Source organism: Lepidochelys kempii, chromosome 10 (genome assembly GCF_965140285.1).
Source record: "Lepidochelys kempii isolate rLepKem1 chromosome 10, rLepKem1.hap1, whole genome shotgun sequence".
Classification (NCBI taxonomy): Eukaryota; Metazoa; Chordata; order Testudines; family Cheloniidae; genus Lepidochelys; species Lepidochelys kempii.
In genome coordinates this window covers 52,626,970-52,639,033 of record NC_136389.1, presented here as the reverse complement: position 1 = coordinate 52,639,033, position 12,064 = coordinate 52,626,970, and the positions used below count along the sequence as shown (strand labels likewise).

The 12,064-nt window shown below is 40.8% G+C and overlaps 1 long non-coding RNA gene across 1 annotated transcript in view; it reads left to right on the top strand.

Annotated features, from left to right (window-relative positions):
- LOC144930904 (uncharacterized) overlaps positions 1-10,457 on the top strand; it is a 123,257-nt gene extending 112,800 nt beyond the window's left edge. The window contains exon 3 of the long non-coding RNA XR_013636376.1: positions 10,404-10,457. This is a non-coding gene — a long non-coding RNA (uncharacterized LOC144930904). The remainder of the gene's footprint in view (positions 1-10,403) is intronic.
- The last annotated feature ends 1,607 nt before the right edge of the window (positions 10,458-12,064 follow it).

The window sequence follows — 12,064 nt, the reverse complement described above, 5'->3', positions numbered from 1 at the left end:
TGGTGCTGTTGAGTTGCAAGGGATTTGACTTGAGAGTGGGAGATCAGTTCTTTGCAGCACAAGTGTCCTGCTTAGTGTTTAGGGGTTATGCCTTCAGTAGAGAAGTACTGAAACTATTCAAAGGAAAGTTCCTCTGCCCTTCCACTCCCAGGAAAACTATGTTCAATACCTTATTTGTGTTTTTTTAAACTGCTTCCAGATAGTTTCCAAATCAGGCGCAGACAGATTATTGTTTATGCATATGGCACTCTGATATGGAAACTGTGTTATTTCACTCCAGTGTTACCTGGCTTTTGTTGTACTACCATGCATGTTAGTGAAAATTACGCTTTTAAAACCAAAATATAAATATATATGTCCTGTGCTTAAATTTAGAGCCACTATACATTCATTAAATGAAGAACAATTGATGATGATTGGACTGTAGTTAACTCCTTGTATTAGAGATGGCAAGTCCAACACAGTTAACGATGGCTAGTACTTTGCCCTCGCTGGATTCTTTCTATCTGTAGCAGTCTTCAGAGAGTCCATAGCATTCGCATAGTGACAGAGCAGTAGATGGATTTGACACTTGGCACTTCCCAGTGCCTGCCTGGCTTATCAGAAGGGCAGTAAAGCATGACTACATTCTACTTCAGATCACTCCTTTGAATCCGTCAGACTTACTTTGTGTCATCAAAGGAAAGGCATTCATTTTGATGCCAAAATGACATACCGTTCAGGACAAATGTGTTTCAAAGAACTTGCCAGGAGAGACTGTACAGGAATATTTGCAGCAACCACAGCCTTAATAAATTATTTAAAATAAGGCTGGCTGAAATTCTAGTAAATCTTTTTTTTTTTTTAATTGACTGAACTCTACATGAAACATGATTCTGTATTTCTTCCGGACAAAACCAGAACCAGTTTTCAATATGTCCATGTACTGTGCAGTTTGAAGTTAATATGGGAGTCCTGATGGGAGTTAGAAAGCCAACCTCTGCTTTATTCAGAAACTTAATTCCAGTACTTGAGCAGTCCAAGAGCGGGAGAATATTTGTGTTCTAGGATTCCCCCATAAAAGTTTCTCCAGAATAAATTATGAAAAAATGGAAAGACAAGACAGACACTTAATATCAAAGTAAATTCAATACTTAACAAGTGATCTTAAGGTCAGCATATCTCTTGTACTGACTAGGGAGGGCTGATTAAGACTAATGTAGGTATCAAATCACACACATTCCTTTGAAAATATAGTGGAATGAGCAGTTCTAGTGTCCTTGTTGATTCTATACTGTGAAATACATATCACTTTCTCACATCTTTGGAGTGCAGATGTGGAAATTTCAGACTCAACCTATTGACATACAGCCTCTTGGAGAATATTTTACTCTTTCCTTGTGAAATTCCTGTCGTATGGTTTTAAAAATACATTAATTTATGTCAGTTATTGCATTATTTCCTTCCCTGGGGACTGCATCTTGGCACAGTGGGAAGGCTTATGTGCTCCAATGACCCTCAAAGCTGTGCCCAGGGGAGTTTTAGCTTCTGGTAGGGCTGCCCAGGCCAAAGGGTAGGTACTAGACGAAAAGTAGCACACTGGTCCCCCCAGGTTGGGGCTTGAGCGATAGGCCAACAACCTATTGATTTCAAAACATGTAAGTTATAGAAACAGAACAAGGTAGCCATTCTGCCGAAAGGATAGTAGAGCCTTGTTTGGGCCTGAGTGGTGTCTGAAGTCATGGGAAGGCTTCAGATTTGGAGAGTTGCATTTTTTGGAGCAAGGGACTGAATAAAAGCTACAAAACTTGGTCTAGTTGCTGTTGCTATGAAGAAACCAGGCCAGTTAAACACACTGGCACGGTCACGTGGACCAGATGCGGCTGTTGGTTTTTTGCTTGCTTTGGCCATATTTTGTAGCTGGACATACTGCTCTTAAGCAGAGAAGCGGAGGTGAAGCCACTCTTGTTCCTGCTCGGAGAATAGATAGGCTCCATTTTCGGCTCCTGTCTCATCACAAGATGCAGTTTGGAATGGGTGGGGTTGTCCCAGAGCGAAGGCAGAAAATATGGAGTAATTAAAATTGAAAGTGGACCGAGGGTGATTGATGTGTGCTAGGGGAGGCACCACTGTGCATGCATTGAGAGTGAAAGACTAAAATAGGGCTGGGGGGGTAGTGTTCCCTGTTTACGGGAAGCCCAGGGAATTCTTAAGAGGACAGACCACCACATGGCCTGCATGTCAGACCTTTTAATGTACTGTGGCAAACAGTTGACTTGGGAAAGGTTGATCTGGCAACTAGGTCCTAATTTAAAATATGTCCAAAAACCTGGAAAATAAGGCTTTAGTGCTCAGAAGGAAGATCCAAACAGACTTGCAGAGCATTCATTCCATCTGATTGGTCCTCCTTTCATAAGCAACAAATAATAGAGGTAGCTATGGAAATTCATAAAGCAGCCACCTAGGTACCCATGCTCAACTTCATCAAATTCTGTTATGCCCATCAAAGGTTGTTGCCAACTCGAAGGATTCTACCACTGAACTCATACTTGGTATTTTCCTTAAAGCGTCAGCTCCTGCAGTCATGTGAATACATGAAAATATTCATTTTCATTTATACTTTTTTTAATCGTCTTCATGGTTGTGGAGAAAAGCTTGAAATTGTGACATGAATATATCTGTAAGGTTCCAAGAACCAGAAGGCAAATAAAAAACCCAAAATGTGATTTATTTTTTTAGGGGTGGGGAGGGGAACGGTTCATGCTCTTTAAACACTTTGGGATTGGTAATACTGCAGGTATCACTGCATGCATTGACTCTCAGATGCTGCAGCTAGTTGTTGGACACTAAGCCCTGGTCTACACTGGGGGGCGGGATCGATCTAAGTTACGCAGCTTCAGCTACGTGACTAATGTAGCTGAATTCGATGTACTTAGATCTACTTACCGTGGTGTCTTCACCGCGGTGAGTTGACTGCTGCTGCTCCCCTGTCGACTCCATCTGCACCTCTCACGGTGGAGTACAGGAGTTGCTCAGGGATCGATTTATTGTGTCTAGACTACACGCGATAAATCGATCCCCACTGGATCCATTGCTGCCAGGTGATCCAGCGGGTAGTGTAGACATACCCTTTAGTTCCAAAATGCTGGATTTTTAGAGCATTGGGAGTTCATAAGCATTTGGACTGAGAAGAAACTGAAGAGGGAAGTTGTTGATTTCTCTTGAGGTCTTCTATACCTTTCCAGACCACTTCCCTGAAATGGTTGGTGCAATGTCCTTGAGCAATGGCTCATTTGGTTTTGTAGATATTAAAGCTTGCTTTCGCTATTACTGATCTTGAAATTCCAGATTTCTTTGAGCTGTGAACTCTTCATCCCTTACATGTGCCATTGAGACAAAAAGATTGTCTTCATCTGCTGATAGAAAAAGGAAGATGAAGAAAAGAAAATAATTAAGAAAACATCCCCCTCCCCGCCTTCTGTAATGAAAGCAACTGAAAAATTATACGTTGCAATATGAATGACTAATCTAAGATCAGGCTAAATATGCAAATCTTATAATCTTGTTCACAGATTGAACCTCACTGTTCACCCAAGAAAATGTATCTCTCAGTAACAGTTTAATGCCCAGTTCATGGTCTAATATTGTTCAGGATGTGCAACAGAACTGGGTAGCAGGTTGTCCAAGGTCTTTGGGGGAATCTAAATTGAAATGATAAAAGCAGCTTCCTCATAGCACAAGTAAAGGTAGTAGATGGGACAAGGGGAAGCAGGTGGTAGGCCCATGTACAGTCAGTCACTGATACACAGTGTTGCTGATTCGTTCTGTTTTCTGAACTGGATTTTGCTCAATGAAATGAGCTTTCTGCTCATGCATAGCAGACAAGCCCTACAATACCTTGCAGAGTGGCATTTCAAATGAATTCAAGGTGATTAAGGAAGCACTAAGCTTTAGTTTTCAAAGGAACATATGCATCATTTCAACTTGGTTGCAAGAAGATGAATTGCGTTTAGCATCTATGGATTGTCCGATATTTGGGAGAAAATCTTCCTTCTCTCTCCCTGTCCATACATCCCACAACATCCTTCCTGGACGATATAGTAAGAAAAATGCTATTTTGGTCCCAAACAAGCAAAATGCCAAAACATTTGGGTCTTGGGGTGCTGCATGTGACAGAGTTAAATTAGAATTTGCCATTTTTGTTTTTTTCACAGTATTATTTTATTCAACTCCTGTAACTAGAACATCTTACTGGTTTCAGAGCACAGTACAACACCTAATACTGCTCTTCCTCCCCCCCCCCCCAATCACTGTAATTGAAATGTAGCTTCAGGCATAAATGAGGTTGGACTCTCATAACTTAATCAGTGTTTTGCCTATTAAGCAAGAGTAGTGCAGTAAGTGTTTTGGTGTGATTGCTTGATGTTTCATGCTAAGTGTTGTTATAGCACCTTAGAGGAACATTTATATAAAATATTTAAAGCTTTATCTTAATGGCTTTTGGCAACGAACCGTTATCCAAATGAAAACCATTTGGAAACTCTTAGGATTTAAGTCTCTTCAAGATAGTGGCATGCTAAGGTTTGTGACAACTATTTGTGAGATGTGAACAATTCTGGTTTCTGAATAAGTCTATATAAGTGTCTTTTCTCATCCAGATGTGAGTGCTGAAGTTCTGGAATGTTCTTCTGGTAAGGAGTTGATGTCGATGTCAGGAGAGCTGCATCATTACATGCCACTGACTCCCAGCTATGCCAGTGTAATGTACACTGGTTTAGCAGATTTGCTCTGAAGGAAGGGAGAAGCAATTAGATGTATTTGCAGTGCTCCTTCACTTACACACCAGTGCAAATCAGAAGTTAACTCAGAAGTAAACAGTGTGGATTTACACTGGTGTGAGTAAAATCAGAATCTGGCCCAAGTTTCAAAGCTGATAGCTCTAGTTTATCCTCTTATACAAGGAGGCATACCTGCTGGTTTGGGAAGCCATTTTTATCCAACTCTGTTATAGAGACAAGTCATTATTTTAATTAGAGTATTGGTTCTGAGGGAGTTCCATATGATAAATACTAGTGAATTTTTGCTGTATGAAAAGTTCATATTTTGATCCCCTTACAGAAAAAGGCTACTCAAATCATTTTATTTACTTCTGTGTTTAATAAGTAAAAGTTTGCATGTCTTTCGCGATGTGTGCATACTTCCAGTAACCATTCAGGTTTTTTTGTTTCCTTTTGTTTTAAAAAGCACTCAACTAAGGGACAGCTAGCTGCAGCTTGCACACATTCTCTTTCGCCATTTTCTGACACACTATTTCTTCATTTGTTTTACTTGCCGCTTCGTGGTGGTGTGACCCGCTAACAAGTCCCATCTGCATTTTCAGATAACCATCTCAACTAACTTAAGTTTCTAATAAAATAGTATTTCTTTATATGGAACATGTTATCAAAGGGTCTCAAATGCTTAACAAACCTTAAATTACCTCCCTCCCTTCTATAAAAATGGGAGAACTGAGGTAGAGGCTAAGTAATTTGCTCAGTTTTAAAATATTTTTCTGTGATTCATTTGTACATCTTTATCTAAACTTCTGTTGAGATGGAATTTCCTTCTTTCCTGACACAGATATAAAGCACTAAACCAAAAAGGAAATTTCTTATGTGGTAGTTAGATTTTAACAGTTACCGTTGTCTATACTCATGCTGCTCTTAATTGCTTTCAGTACCGGCTTGCTCCATGGCTATTGCTTCCATGCAATTGCTGTTTAGAAAGGTCAGTAGCTCCTTTTCTTGGTTATATGTAGATGCTTATTGTCACCACTTTGCCTGCCGTTCAACCTGTTGCATGCTTGGCCACACTGGTAGGTACGGTTCTTAATTATGGGTGATATCATTCCTCTTGCCTTGCAAAGCTGGTAAGATCATTAATGGCCCATTGTACATCAGACCTAAATATGTGTTAAGCCTCCCCACACCAATTGATGCAGAAGAATGTAATGGAATTACAGTACATCATTGCTGTAATAAACCCCTGGGAATCTAAGCTATTTGTTTGTTATAGTCGGGTTCATTATAATGAACGAGCCCTGAACGGGGCAGGGGAAGCGGCTGACACCTCAAGCCCTGCAGTGCGAGCTGACAGCTTCCCCAGCTCCTCCGCACCCAGGGCGGACAGCTCTTCTGTCCCTGGGGCTGGGGGAGCTCTAGGGCCCCTCTACACCAACAGGGCTTGAGGTGGGATCCAGGGACCGGGTTTTCTATAGCCCAAGGTTCATAATTGTGAAGGGCTTTTTAACTAGGGTGTTGTTTATGCAGTGTTCTGAGAACGTTGTATGATCAAAAGCATCAAATATAAATAATCAAATGAAATGAGGGGGCAGGGGCATTGTGGAAAGAGATGAACTGTCTTAGAGCAGGAGGAGCCTGGTGCATTATGTAGCTACCACCTAAGTCCAAAGCCATAAAGGGACATGGTTCCTTTGTTGCAGGGCTAAGGAGCTGAGCAGTTGGGAAAAATCCCAAACGCGATGAAAGTGGAGCTCTGCTCTTGCATTTAGTACACCCTTGGGCTTGGCAGCCACTTTCTCCAGCATCCCAAGATTTGCGTGTGGGCCACTTGTGACCCTCATGCTGCTGCATGCCCTGAATTCCCTCACACATAGTTAGTTACGTAGCCTACTCTCCTGCAGTGCTTTTCAAGAGGCAGGCTGAGGCGCAAACAGTCATCTCAGTTTGTATGACATCTTGTTGACCATTAATACAGCCATTTGAGTGGCTGCAGAGCCTTATGTACATAGCCCTGTTGCTAAGGAAACTAAACAATTCTGAAGTCCTGATAGCTAACTAAACTTCACAGTACTCTGTGTAAGTGGGGAAGTATTATTCCCATTTCATAGCGTGGGAAAGCTGAGATACAGATTTAGTGACATAGGTAAGACCATACGGCAAACTGGTGGCACAGGCAGGACTAAAATTTAGGAACATCTGAATTGCAGTTCATGTTTGGTTAGCTAGACCATCCTGCTTTTCCACAGCATCATATAAATAGGAAAAATGTCCATGAACTCAAGGGAAATAGTTTGGCAGAATAATCTTCCAAAATTCAAAAACATAGTGTAAGTGAGAGAGAGAATCTGTCCATGTAATCTCAGTAAACCTGCAGTCATAATTTCCTTGAGACTATTACAGTTAGCCACCTTGCTTTTGAGACTCATGATGTGAAATCACTGGGAAATGGTTTTGTAACCACAGATGAGTCATCCACCTGGAGTGTACAATATGTCTTGTATAGACTTCTGCAAGGGTATTGACCCAGGAATATCAGATAACTTAACTTTTTACTGCAGAGGGTGTTTCTCTTTTCATTGGACTCAGATCACCAATACTCAGATTAATAATTTTGTACGATCAGATATTGCAGTGATCAAACTACAGTTTAGCTAAAAATAAGTGTCGGTGTAAAAGTCAGTCAGAAGGTCCTGTTACACGTTGTAGGTGAATCTGGATTTATGTAGTGTGTGCTCATTTTTTTTCCAATAAAAAGAGGTTAGACTTTACGTAGGTTCACATTGTAGACCGTTCAAGGATTCAGAGCAGATAATTTGCTGAGCAAGCTTTAGGCAGTTCAGTTTCCTCTTCTGGCTGCGTTTCAGGAAATGAGGACAAAAGAATGAACAAACAATAATTATACATTTTTAGACTCTAGTTAGCTCTAATTATCACTTTGAGAAGAAGTGAAAAGTAAATGCTATCACAGTGGCAACAAATCTTGTCGAAAAATAAACACACAAAGGTCTTTCCACAGCTGCCTAATATTCAGATGAATATTAAAATATAACATTGGTGAAAGCCATTAAAATATAACATTGGTGAAAGCAAAAGAAAACCCCCAAAACCCAAACACAAAACTTGTACAGTGTGTACTAAATCTCAGTTTCCTAGACTGTAAATGTTCTATGTTACCTAATACAAGTTCAAGTAATTCCTAGTTTCAGCAGCATGTAGCTGCTTAAGACAGGCTTAAAATAAATCCCAAATTGTTTTCTGCAATGCTCTTTACTAATTTCTTCATATTTAGCATGTGCAACAAATACATCCTCACATTGTGAAAGGAACAACAAACTTTCCCATATGTCTGGATAAAGTTTGTCTGAGTAGATAAGCCTCTCAAAGTGATCTGAAGGCCAACACGCTGGCTTTGTCAGAGGAAGTTTAAGTTAGGAACTTCTCACTGAACATTACGCCACCATGTTCTCACTAGTTACATCAGGATTTTTAGATAGTGCCAGAGTTGCCTTTGCTTGAGCATCACGGACATTGAGGGGTTATCTCCAAGGTGACCAGTTTCCAAACCACTTGGGTCAAAACCAGCATCTTACACTGAACTAGGAAAATGCTTGGTGGATATGGATATCCAGTGTCATAGACTACTAGCAAGAAGCAACACCGGGTGGGGGGCTGCCACCCTGTGCAGTAGCTGAGGTTTCAGTGGTCTCCAAATATAATTCACTCTTCATGCAAGTAGTTTTCTATGTAGATGTGGCAAAGACCGGGCTTACAGTAACTAAGTCGCCAACTTAAGGTGAAAACACTCTTGATTATTGCATGATAATCTAAGAAGTTGGAGATCCAACAGGGCCCAAAGACTATGCCCCTTACTAACAAAGAATTTAAAATGATGGTATCAGTGAACATGAAATAGTGTTGGTGTAGTGAGATGCAGGTGACCGTAAAACTGTAACTGGACACTAATATTTAAAGTCAAGTAACTGACACCTTTTAGAAATTTTCAGTTTTGTACAAATTGTAACACTTAATGCTACCTCAGATAGCTGATCAGTTATATCTAAAATAGAAGATTTGTGACATTTGAATGCAGTTTGATGCAGTTGGGAGCGCTAACACCTTTACTCTTGAATAGTATCAGTTAACTTCTACAAATATAATTGTAAAAAGTCGACGGTGAGCTCTTGAAAGTAGGGACGTAGCACAGTCGGGCCCTATACTGACTGGGCTTTTGGGTGGTGTTGTAATATGAATACATGTTTAGAATAACACCTATGCAATTTCTGTGTCCAACTAAATTCTTTGTACGCAAACCTCCTAAGGGAATGTATTATGTATACAAAATTATGCGTGTTAAAGATGACTTTATCTTTAGAAAGAAATTGAATTTAAGCGAGCAGTCCATAGGGCACAGGATGGCTGCTTTTATTTGACTCTGTTTAGTTGAATATTCTAGTTGCTTTACCATAGGCCTGATCTGCACTTGAAAGTTGCACTGGTCTAATTATGTTCGTTAGGAATGGGATTTTTTTTTTACTGATACAGTTAAATTTATACTGGTACTGTCCTTAATGTGGGTGCAGTTAGGCTGGCATAAAGGTGTCTTATACTGTTATAGTTTATTTCCCTTCCCATACAGGAAGAGCTATACTGGTACTGATCACTTTCTTAACCAACATAAATTAGTTCAATCCCCCTAAAATAAATGCAGTTAGCTTTACTAGTATGACAAAAGGGGTACAACTTTCTAGTGTAGACAAGGCCATAAACGTCATTCTCTTTCTAAAAAGAAATGTAGACCAAACTGAAACGTAGATGGTCAAAATATGGAACAGAGTGCAGTAACGTGACTTTGTATATATTTCAGTTGCTGTAAAGTGCCAAGAACTTGGGATGGATACTAAAGAAAAAGATCAAGAAACATACATATTTTAAAAAATACACTCCGCCCACATTGAATGTCTGAGGAATGTATGCAGCAGTACAATTCAGGCTTGCTTCTGCTTGTCCTTTCATATTGCTATGCTTGGAGAGGTTACCACAGCAAAGAACACCAAGCTGTAATTTTTGCTAGTGTTCAAAGAAAAAGTACTGCTCTTCTCACGGCTCTTCAAAGAAAAGATATTTAAGTTTAAACTTATAACTCACGCTTAGGCTCAGTGACGTATTTTTTGTCCTGTGCAAATGAGATTGAAATCTGTATGTTATGGGGGTTTTTTTGTTAAAATTAGAAACAGAGGTTATTCAATTCACTTTTTCAGTCTTTTTTAAAGGCTTTGTCTTATGTTTCAAACCATTATATTAATATTGTATTAATATTAAAAAACAATATTGTTTGAAACCAATATTAATAAGTTGTAGCAAGGTACTGAGCTGCACTCGGGTCATGTCTCTTTGAACACCAGCTTTTAAATGTCAGTCTGAATGTGTGATGTAGAGACCTACATTTAATTTCATTCTCTTAAAATTGTATCTGAGCAACTCTATCCTTATTGGCACTGCAAATTTCTGACTCTCATGGAGAAAAAGGAAACTCATACTTTCCTGAGTTATTTCCTTCCCAGTGTGCTGCAATGAGGCACTGGAAGACTAGATGTGAATGGATAGTGAATAAGAAAGTAATTTGTTTATTTCCTGATGTTACAGATCTGGTGACTGGAAATGTTCCCTATGGTCAAGCAACACTTTCAGCCAACCTTGGTTTTTTTTTAATTAAATGAACTTAAATTTTGAGGTAAGATTTCTCTTTACTTTTACTTGTAAATTTGAATGGCTAATGGTGGTTTAACTTCAGTGGGCGCTCTAGTGATATAAAACTTACTTTAATACTTCTAAAGAATCTTTTCTATTTATCTTCGGCCCAGATGCTTTAATCACCATAGTACTTTCTTTAGAAAAGCGTATGAACTGCTCAACGTTCCGGATATGTTGTAAAAGAAAAATCAAGCTGAAGAGCAAGTGTAGTGTCTGAGCTTTGAGGGCTTCAAATAAACATTAAGTGAATAGAAGCCAGAGGAGTCTAATTAGTGAAGGCTACACTGGCCATGCAAGTCCCTCGCTATTTTTAACTGTCTCCAAAAGGAGCATTCGGGTATAAACATCCAGCAAATAGTTTCTCCAAGCAGTGGGATGAAGGACCAGATCTTTACTTGCATGGGAACAAATGTGTTTAATGTTTACTCGCTTAACGTGTAGTTATGTTCCTGAAAAATGCTACTTTAAGTGAAACGATTTTAAGTGAATCCAATTTCCCTGTAAGAATTAATGTAAATGCGGGGGGTTAGGTTCCAGGAAAAATTTTTTCACCAGACAAAAGACTATACCTACACACACAGAGTATAAGTTTTAAACAAACAATTTGGTACTGTACACAGCAATGATGATTGTGAAGCTTCGTTGAGGTGGTGGAGTCAGAGGGTGGGATATTTCCCAGGGAACGTGTTACTACCAAATGATTAACTAGCACTCGGCTAAGCCCTCAAGGGTTAACACGTTGTTAATGGAACCTCACACTCTACAAGGCAGCACAAATGAAGGGAGGAGACACAGCATGGCAGTGGCTGCAAGCATTCCCTGTGGAAACAGAACGTGATGATGAACCCATGCTATCCCACTGGAGCGCACCACTCCTTCCACTTTCCAAAGTGCCCGGGGCGGGGGAGGGGGGTGCGTGTGTGTGAGCCAGACACACACACCATGTGTGAGTGAGAGAGACAGAGTGTGTGTGTGTGAGAGAGAGAGAGAGAGAGAGAGAGAGAGAGAGAGAGAGGACGCGCATTGCTCCTTTAAGTATGTTGACTCCACTCTAAGTACACTGCCTTTTTAAGTAGATCAGCAAGTTGAGACAGCAGCTGCTGCCAGCAAGCTCCCTCCCTCCTGAGCCCTTCCCCCCCCGCCCCGACCCCCGCTCTGTGAAGATAGGGTACAGGAGCGAGGGGGAGGGGGACACCCTGATATTAGCAACCCTCTTTCCCCCACCCTGCACAGCAAGCAGGAGGCTCCCGGGAGCAGCTCCAAGGCAGAGGGCAGGAGCAGCACAGGGCGGTGTGGGGAGGGACAGCTGAGCTGCTGGGCGGCTGCTGCACAGGGAACTTAGGGGAGCTGATGCGGGCTGCCAGCCCACCCTGGTTCCAAGCCCCCCACCAGCTAGCTCCAGTGGGCTGCTCTTCCTGCAAGCAGTGGACGAAGCAGGCGGCTGCCAAACAATGTTATAAGGGAGCATTGCGCAACTTTTAACGAGCATGTACTGTAACTGATCAGCAACGTAACAACGTTAACTGGGACACGTTAAGTGAGGAGTTACTGTA